Below are 7,803 nucleotides of genomic sequence, written 5' to 3' on the forward strand. Positions count from 1 at the left end.
TTTTCAATCTCATATTTACGACATGTCATGATTCTTTATATATTTTTTAATATAATTTTGACTTTCTGTTTCAGAATTTGGGCTTTTATCTTAAATGATGACTTCTTATTTTATCATTTCGACTTTTTTTCTCATACCTATCACTTTTATCTCATAATGACTTTTTATTTGACAAATTTGACATTTTATCTCATAATTATAACATTTTATCTTTAAACGATCTATTTTAAGGTCATCATTTTGACTTGTATTTCATAATTCCGACTTTTTATCTCGTAATCATCACTCTGTAGCTCATATTTATGACTTGTTTTTCAGAAAGTTTGACTTTTTTTCTCATAATTATGACTTTTTATCTCTTTTTTAGACTAACCGTGGCAGAAATTGGCCTCCATATGACACTCCATTGTTTTAAGTGAGTGAACTGGACTTGACTGTACAGTGCACTCACCTCCACCCGATCCAACACCTTTGGGATGAACTGAACCATCGACTCTGAGCTCAGTCTTATCCCTGAACATCAGAGGCTGACCTCACTAATCCCTGCAGCTGGGCTCCAAAATCTGGTGGACAGCCTGCATCCAGTGGGGTAGAGGTTGTTATAGCAGCAGATAACAAGAACTACATGTCTAACAATCACATATGAGTGTAATATAAGCATCTCCACATACTTTTGGCAATATGGTGTCCACCTCTGTCACCTAATCTAATCTAAATTAATTGTTCTTGAGACCTTGCCAAAAGCTATTTTCTCTACGTGTGTTTCTAATATTGTTTTATTTTTCACATTTGCAAATGAGGAAGTCAAAACATTAGAGCCAGGAAACCTACCCTGAGAATTGTGTCTTCACACAAACATCTGAAGGGACTGCAGGGATAACAGGTGTTTCTGTTTTTCTATTGATCTACTTTTTTATTCTCTCTGTCTGATGAGCCATGTGTAGAACGGTTCATACTTCTTAAATTAGCTTTGTGTCTTTACAAAACAAAAGCCTGTGTGTCTGAGCTAATTACCAAGCAACATCAAAGTCCAAACATATTACACACTTCAAGGTGCATTATCATCACGTACCACAAGAGGGCGCCTCAGCTGAGCTCAGAGCAGCAGCAGCAGCACACTCAGGCTGTGTGTGATGATCTTGAGCTTAACGATGAAGGATGAGGTTGTTCTTCCCTAAAAAGCAGTCAAAGGCTTCATTTTTACTGAGGTTTAATGTGTTACTTTATCAAATCAAGACTGTACAACAAAATTATATAAATGGATGATCAAATAATAAATAATAAATACTAAAAAAAACTAAATATAAAAGGTGGGGTGCAGAGGATGAAAAGGAAAGAAGCTGCTCTGTGGTCTGGTGGTACGGCAGTGGTTACTCCTGTATTGCTTGTCAAATGCAGCCCAGTCACCAGGATAAAGTGTTGGCATTTAATGTTTCTGGTTCACATCGAGAAGTCGCAACATCTCCAGCTGTGTTTGTGGCGACCAAAACAAGTATTTTAAGCCAGAACATGATCGTTTCCTAATCCTAACCAAGTGGTTTTTATTCCTTAACCTAATCAGATTATTAGCACAGTGGTGTCACAACATAAAATAGAGGATTGAACCTAAAGAAAGAAAAGGTGGCAACAAAAAGAAATGTAAATTTTCAACATATCGATGCTATTTTAGGACTGGACTGTAAACAGAGTCAAAACAGTGTTTTTCAGTGAAGTTTTCCATACATTGTCTTTTATAACAAGATTTTTTGTTTGTTTTATTGTGATGATTAAATTACATCCCATTGTTTTTCACGACACTCATAATACATTATTGTGCTGTAGTATTTTCAGAAACCTTCTGAACTTGTTGACGTCTGTTGAGGTTTGAATCATATGCATTCCATTAAGCGCTGCCTGCCGCATCGCGGGTATTTATTTATTTTTTTGTTGCTTTTCTGTCAAGATGATACTAAATTTGGAGCAACCACTCCAAAACCACTAATGCACATCTCAGCATTGTAATTGTGTTTGATGCTCACTGAGGTACTTAGCCTTTACACTTAAAGGAAAAACCAGTGTTGATGGATATTGATCCAAGACAACGTGACGATGAGCAGTCACCAAAAAAATGGATGGCTTTATCCGCGTCCAACCTTTTCCTGGACCTACCTCCCTGTACGATCCTCCTGACGCTGCCACTTCCACCTTCTCCACAGCGATCAGGGACGCAGAGGCCGATGCCCCTGAAGAAGAAACAGCAGCCACAAGGTGATTTAGTTACACTGTTGAGATCCGAATGCTCTCCAGTATTGATCTAGGGACACATCAATTTTCCCACTTCCTACATCCTCCTTTGAGATCACCCCTGCAGCACCTCTGACTAACCCCCATTCTGATGACACTGACTGCACTCTTCTCCATCAGTTGAGTCTTCGTTGATATTGTATTCACAGTCTTATTGTGTCTAATCACCACGGTGGGAGTAAAGCTGCTGTATAGGGAGTCAGTGTTTGGCTGAAGCTCCAATTCATCTGTCAAATAAAAGCTAATAATTAACATTAACAATCTTCCGGCCACGTTGTTGTTGATCCAAACAACAGTGTAACAGAGATGTACTACAACTCCCAGCTGAAATGTATCCATCCAACAGCCAGAAATAGAAAAATGTCCTCTCAATGTGAGCTCTATTAGTAGTGTTATGGATATATGGATATGTGCTGACAGGGCCTTCGGTAGGATACATGTATTTTTCTTCTGTACATATCATATTTCCAGCCGTGTGATTGGTCAGCGAAAGGAAATGTCATGTCAGTCTGCAAGGTCACTAATAAAATACAATCTTGATGAACACGGCTGGCCGGCCGGCGGAAGTCATTACAGCGAGTTACTGAGGGGCAGCAACACATGAAATTGCCTGGAACACAGTTCATTGTGCGGACATGTTTTTTATTACGGCGAGCTGCGACTGGAAGTGCTGATGATGATCCTACATTTAAGATACATTTCACAACCAGGTGTTAGATGTGAAAACATTTATTCTGAAAAGTGTGTAAAAATGTAAAAGGTAAAACGTCTGCGTGACAGTCAAGTCTCGGCCATGAGTCTGATTTAAAAACCTAACTTGGTCTTGTTGATTTGACTTTTTGTTACAGGAGCTCACAACTGTTGAACTGAGTCACCACATAATAACGGGAGTAAGTGACAATGGATGTTGATGTGGCGGACTGTTGGTCTATCCGTTATTGCCGCGTTGGTGTTGTTCCTAGAACATCGTAATCAATGTCGTCCAGGACCATCATTTCGACAAAACTCGAGCAAAATAGCTAGAGAAATGACATGTTGAGCAAGCTGCTGTGGTTGAGTGGGCTGAGAGGAGGACTCTCAATCAGGAGACCAGGGATTCAATCCTGTTTAAAGCATACGCCACTCAAAATTAGTGATAATTGGGATATTGGGATATTTTAGTGTTTATTCTGTGACATTTGAATGATTATTTTGGGTTTTGTGAATATTTTTGTTGCCAAATGCACATGCATATATGCACCCATATCCCAGTACCCCTCACTAATTATGAGTAGTGTAGTATTATACAGTTCACTTATTATCTTAACACTATGTCTTCTTCTATTTTCCGTGTCTTTAGAGTTTGTTTTTTTGCAGTTTGGTTTGGTTTAGGGAAGTAAAAAATACTTGGGTTAGCTTTAGGAAAACATGGTTTGGGTTTAAATTGACCCTTTCGCAACATTAAACACATCTTGGGAAAAACAACTTCTCCCATGTGCAAATTCGTCTGGTCCTTTTCCCCAAGCTAAGCCAAGCTGTGACATTATAAAAATGCAACTGGTCAGATTCAGTGATGGTCCTCTAACAGCATCAACACAAGCAATGTTTTTATTCAATGAATCGTATCATTAACTTGTTTGATAGCATGAAGTTGATAAATCGAAAATGGCATTGTGATAAATTCAAGATCGCCACAGTATGAGAAGACAAATCATTAAGCTGAAGACGACGTATTGGAAATGTCCGGTTGTGGAAATGGGATTGGACCTCCAACTACTATCGAGTGTCCGGCACATGCAGAGATGTGAATGACACATTAGTTAGCGTGTCGTACCTCCTATGTGAACTAACTGTTGATCGTGTGGGGCAGTGACACTCATTTGACAAGTTACTTTTGTGAATCCAGTTTCTTTTGTCAGTGTACTAATTCATTTTTACAATGCTTTTTGAGCACAATGGCAGACTTCTTGTCTTCAACCTTTATTCAGCTTTCTTATAATGTGTGTAGTTTTTGCTTTACTTACTTGTGAGCAACACAAAAGACTCATTTCCATCTCTTTGTGATGGACAATAAAGTTTTTCTGATTGTGCTTCAGATTCTTAAAAACCTGTGAATGCAATCAAACTTCAATGTTTTGTTAGACGTCAAAACGCCTGCAGAACGGTCCACAGTGCTCAGTATTCAGGCAGACACGCTTTTGTTTAGGCTGTGTACTGCAGCACAATGCATTTGAAATGAATCAAAGGCAGAGGTTGAAGTAATGACTTTCAGCTTTAAGGGTCTTTGAAGGTTTTCATACCCATGTTGGATGAACTTTGCAGGAATTGTGCAACTTTCTATACATACTCCCTCTAATTTATCCTGCAAACAGCCTAAAATTAAAGATAAATGTTAAGTATTTATCCTGATTGGACGGGCTTTCAAGCCTGAACGAGGCACAGTAGGAGGATTTTTTTGGCCGTGCATGTAAAGAGCAAAGATGATGCACATAATCGGCCACTTCATGGTTGTCATTCACATGCTGAGAGCTGGAGTAAGACAGACACCGTCCAGGTTAACACTTTGTTAAAAGCGTGGCTTGAGATCTAAAGGAAACCTGGAGGAATGTAATTCTTCTCTTTATTTCACATCTCGGTGGATATGAAACACAGATGTTTTGCTCTTTAGACACAGTCAAGTTGAGTCAAGACATGAGGCTCCTCCTTCGGTGTGACCGTGGGATGGTATTACAACAGCGCCGTGATTTCTTATGTTCCTGTGGTTTGGGTGACAGATTATGGCTGATATAAGAGTTGGATGGCCACTGTATAAAGTTATGGCCCAGCATGTGTCGAGGCAGTCGAGAGGGTGGACGCCACATGTTTTTGCCGAGTGGGACATCACCTGTGACTGGTTACACATCTAAAAACAAAGAATTATAGTTCCCGTTTAAAACAGACGTGGAGACGCATTCACCCTTCACAAATCGTTTGCAAATATAAACCACAAAAAGTCCGCGCTGAGAGCCGGAGCCGAGTCGGAGCTGCGGGGGAACGTACACTTTCCTCCTGGCAGGCTGTCTTTACGCTGTCATATTCATGGTTGGGATTTTTTCTCCCTGGTTAACTTTAACTCTGAGAGATTGCCCACGTCAACAATGTTAAGCTCAAATATCAGAGGCTCAAAGAGGGGAATAAAAATGGATTTTTAAGCATATGATCCCATCAGAGCTGTTTAATGGGCCTTATTACAGGAAGCGTGGAAGAGAAAATCTTTTAGAAAAATGTCCCCTTTTATTCGTGTAAAACAGATACAGTAAATACCAGCTGAGCTCTGTGAACTTCCTCTTCAAAAACCCCTGGATTATTTTTTAGCCCAGACTGGCTGAAGCTGTAACCGATGGTTTTGAATATTCGGCCAATGGTTCCTCCGTCCTGTGGCTTCCCAACAATGACCACCATTTCCTGCTGATATATTTAGTCTGCCAGCACTTGCACACATTTTGCAAGCTGGGTTACATGTTCTAAGACACATCGCTATAAGCTTTCTCACTCTGAGTGAATTAGTTAAGCATAAATGAACTCCCCTGCTAATTACAGTAGGTGAGTGATTAAAGACTTCCACTGAGCTTGGATCCGCTGAACAGACCGGTCCCTAATTTTCCCTTCTGTTATTTTCATGTGTTTGTGAAAAGAAGAGAAAGAGAAAAAAAAGCTGTCCCCCTGGGTGATGCGCTTCAGCGACTCATGTTTACTCTGCATTTTCACAAAGCCAGATTTTTCTTTCAGAGTTCAAGAGCTATTTATTGGAAACATTGCTCCGGACTAAATCAAAGCAGAGAAGGCAAACTCCAAGACTTTTCATCATCTGTTGTTCTCGGATGTTCAAAGAATTGGTTTTTTTTTGGCCGTGTACTCACAATGTGCATTCACTAGTGAAGGAGCAGGAGAGCTGACCTGCAGCCAAAAGCTCACGTTGGACGCCAAGTTGGACGCAGACGCAAGCTTGGAATACTGGCAAAATAGTTTACTTCTGTAGTAGACACCAAGGAACAGAAACACAAAGTAGCTCCTTGTGAAGTCTGATATAAAAACTAAGTACTGGAACGTGTTGAGTTCTGTTATTTAATGATTAGCTCTGGCTCAGGTAATTTTCTTTTTAGGTCTGACAAGGTGCCCGATCTAATGCTGCGTTCAAGTCAAAGTCTGAGGTCAAAAGGTCCAACTTTAAATTCCCAATTTACGGCCTCCAAGCGTTTCAAGTGCACAATGCCAAAAGTTAACAAAAAACAGGATAACACTATTCACTTGGCAAGTGTGCACACAATTGATCCCTCAGCAGTGCAGCCTCAGTGCATGCATAAACAAAGTAGAGGGGGAAAACAACACATGAGGTAACAGACGCCGTTATACATTTTACTTACATGGAGATTTTATATTTGTAAAATTTCTTTGAGCTGAGAAAAACCATTTAAAAAATCGCTGGCATCATCACAATGTAAAGTCAATGGGACAGAACGGGAAGTTGAGGGCAGGGCCAGCGGTGGAAACTAACTGCGCATATTCGGAGTTAACCCAAGAAGCTAGAAAACATTTCTGGAGTATGCGCCAGTTGAGCAATTCTCACGCGATTTTTTTTAACGTCACAACCCCCTGCAAAATGATTTGTTTCACTGTCATAACTGGAGCCATTTGGTGCAATAAAATTTGGAATGTCCAGAAGAGCCGCACGATTAAATTATTTTATCGCCATTCAAGTTAGCCGGGCGCTAAACCAAAAGTTCAGTCGGCGAAAGTCTCGAGTGTGCACGCTCTATGGGTCGCACGGCACAGAAGATCTGGGTAGTTTCATACCCAGGAAGTCGAGCTGTTTTGGCTTGAAAACGCCACTGAGCAGCTTTCATAGGAATGAACGGGGCTCTGCCTCCAACACTGTGTCCAGAATCAAATCAGGTCAGGCAGTTCCAGCACCTCGCCCAAGGAGGAATACTAAAATCTTTGGATATCCCCTGATGCTTTTTGTTGCAAGGGACATTTTAACAACTTCAGTGATCCCTTCATTTTTCATCCAACAGTATCATCGTCATCAACATTTCAACAAGTACCCATCCGCCTCAGCTGTACTTTATGTATAGCGCTAATAAGCATATGTCACGCATGCTAACATGCAGCATTAGCGTTGAGCTCACGGTAGAGATATGCCTATAAGTGCTCACAGAGCTGCTGGCCGGCTCTTCATCTTGATGCCTTGTGTCATTCATCCCCATTAACAAGCATAAAGCCGCCCCCAGATCATGACATATGTGACCATTACTTAGACCACGGCTTATTTTCCATCTTGACACAGTTAAGTTTGTGCTTTTAGGGCTGAGCAAGCTCATTAAAAATCTGGTTTTGATGACATATAGTATCTCTATTTATGTGTTTCATGTTGAATGTTTTTATTAGAGGTTATTTTTCCAATCAGGACAACAATATACTGAGTAAAAAAAAATGTCAATTTACTCCCACACAACTGCACAGCAGATCTCCGGAGGTCTTTGTTTCTGCACGCAAGAAAAG

The sequence above is a fragment of the Pagrus major genome, chromosome 23 (assembly GCF_040436345.1).
Source record: "Pagrus major chromosome 23, Pma_NU_1.0".
In the NCBI taxonomy this organism is placed as follows: domain Eukaryota; kingdom Metazoa; phylum Chordata; class Actinopteri; order Spariformes; family Sparidae; genus Pagrus; species Pagrus major.